At 40.7% G+C, this 2553-nt stretch overlaps 1 non-coding gene across 1 annotated transcript; it reads right to left on the bottom strand.

The window, feature by feature from the left end:
• Positions 1–1158: 1158 nt before the first annotated feature.
• LOC101850628 lies at positions 1159–1649 on the bottom strand. The gene is made up of 2 exons (XR_004859506.1): positions 1505–1649; positions 1159–1237 (listed from the first exon to the last, which is right to left on the bottom strand). It is a non-coding gene; the product is annotated as an uncharacterized LOC101850628 (transcript).
• Positions 1650–2553: the final 904 nt, after the last annotated feature.

Raw genomic sequence — 2553 nt, 5'->3', positions numbered from 1 at the left:
ACTTTCTCACCCTGCACCAGGGTATAGGCCATGAACAAACACTTTCTCACCCTGCACCAGGGTATAGGCCACGAACAAACGCTTTCTCACCCTGCACCAGTGTATAGGCCACGAACAAACACTTTCTCACCCTGCACCAGGGTATAGGCCACGGACAAACACTTTCCACCTTTTTCTATCCTGGTCTAGCCTCTTGATGTTATTCCCTGTCTTCCCACTTTTTTGTACTACAGTAAAATTCCAAGACTCTTAATAAAGGATTTGTGTTGTGCTACACAAGCATGTCATTCACAAATGTGTCCTGATGTGGTGGAATCTGGCGCTTGCCAATTTTTGGGCATGTGGAGTTTTTGGTACCATCTGAAAGCTTATTCATTTGCCTTGTTTTCTATGAAAAACCCCCCCACCCATTTAACTTGAATAGAAATCGAAATATTTGTGATTAAAGGAGGTGAGGGTAGCCTGGTTTCAGAGGTAAAAGGTAAAATTATTATTGAGAAAATGGCCGCCAACGTTCGGTAACTTCAATAGCTTGAGAGTCCTTGGAAACTGAAAATTTACATATTTTGTGTCATTAATCAATGTTTTTCAGTAAAATAAACATGGAAATGTGTTTTTACATGGATATAAAAGGTGCTGAGCCAAAAAACAAAAATTTTATAAAAATTGCCATACTGGAGGAAAAAAGCCGTTTCTTCGATTTCATTATTTTGACGAGCGCCTGAATCCACCACGATGCCTCACAAACCTCAGCACACAAGAGAAAATATCAAATACCGTATCAGTCCTGATAATTTCAGCCTAATTGTTTAAGTACCCTATAAGAGTACCGTCAGTCCCTGAATGAAACAAAAGCACAGTCTGGCATGCACATAATCACATATCAAAACATGCGCATAGTGAACAGATTTTCAGGTCCCAGATTTATTCCTGTACCCATGGATTTCTTTATATATTTAAAACACATAGTTGACATAGGGACTACATAGTGAAATTTGTACATAACAAAAAGATTTCAGCCCCCACCTCACGATTTTGCTATGTGGATACAAGTACTAGATTGTCTAGGGGTGAAATAAGACAAACAGTTGTACCATTTCTCCATGACCTCACCTTTCCACACCGTCAGGGACGTTAGCAATGGAGGTGTAGTGATTATTTGGCAAATATTGTCTCAGATGAACGGGGAAGTCGACAGGTACAGAAAACTCCTGGTAGGCCACGTTAGGAGGGTATTCTGAGGAAGCAGAACCAGGTTCTGTCAGTTTAAAATGTTCTGTGTTGTTAAGTTTCTATAAAATAAAATAAGTACAAAAAGGAAAACATTCTGAAGCTAGCTGTCAGTCTAATATGACACTGGGTAAGGTATTGCCGATTCACACAGTGAACGAGCAAGAAAGGAATAAACATTTTACAAAAAAGTAATCTGAGGAAAGACGTCACCTTTTGTGTATGTGCGGGGAAGGAATCCACAATTGCGGGCTACTCTCAGAAAAGACCTCACCTTTTGTGTGGTTATTGACGTACTGGCCGACGTTGAGGGGACACTGAGGGCGTGGAGACAGCCATGTCTCGTCACACGAGGGCAGGGGCCAACAGCTGTCGCGACCTCTGCACGACCTAAGGCGGGACAAAAATACAAAGACGGCTTAGCTCGCTAACACTTCAGCTTAGTTTAGTTTTAGTAAGGTTTTACGGTGCTCGCAACTGCATAAGGTCATATGAGCGCCAAGGGGTGGATGTTAATAGAGAAGTCCTTGCAGGGAATCAGACTTGCTCTGCTCACCTCTCTAGCTTCAACAGCACAAAGTCAGCTTTGACTATCAAGGCACCCTGGAAATAGTGGGTCACAAGAGAGTGTGACAAACATACAAAAGAAGTAGAGGAAAAATGACGATAGCAAGGATGAGGAAAGGAAAAGCAGCAGTCCAATTCTCTTTGATTGTTGGTTTGAGTAAAACGAAGTGCATTGAGAGGATGACAGTCAAGTAGGTTTCCCTTTTTAATTCATCATAGTTAAAAATTTCACTGTTCAGGTAATACAATCGGTATATATAGCTACTTCAGAAAAACCAGCGTTAGTTGACATAGGTTGGTCCAAGTCCAAGAGATCCCAATAAAGCAGCCAATCTAGAAATCTTTCACAACATGTCATGATTATATATATATATGTATAGTTAAACCAGAGTTAGTCTGAAAACAGTGGTAAATTGAAATATCAGATACAATACTCAATTTTTTAATCTCTTCCATTTGAGCAGCCTCTCCAAACCAAAAACCCTATTAAAAGGAAGGCAGTCCTGCAGACTTTGCTTTAAGCTGCTGTTTGCTGCAGGTCCTCCAGGCTCCCACAGAGATGGAATAACGAATGTTTTTTTCATGATGGAAGCTCAAAAGTCATTATTCTCAAAAAATCATCTGACAACCCAAATTGTGCAAGTTATTATTCCTGTAACAAAGCTGAATAAGGTCGTGGAAGGAAAAGAAATCAAAGGAGGTAGGGCTTGATGAAGCCCACGTGGGACGCTCAATGTTAAAAACAATCAGGAAACG

This window comes from Aplysia californica, unplaced genomic scaffold (assembly GCF_000002075.1).
Source record: "Aplysia californica isolate F4 #8 unplaced genomic scaffold, AplCal3.0 scaffold03426, whole genome shotgun sequence".
NCBI classification, from domain to species: domain Eukaryota; kingdom Metazoa; phylum Mollusca; class Gastropoda; order Aplysiida; family Aplysiidae; genus Aplysia; species Aplysia californica.
The sequence above is the reverse complement of the archived record's forward strand: the minus strand, read 5'-3'. Positions and strand labels throughout refer to the sequence as shown.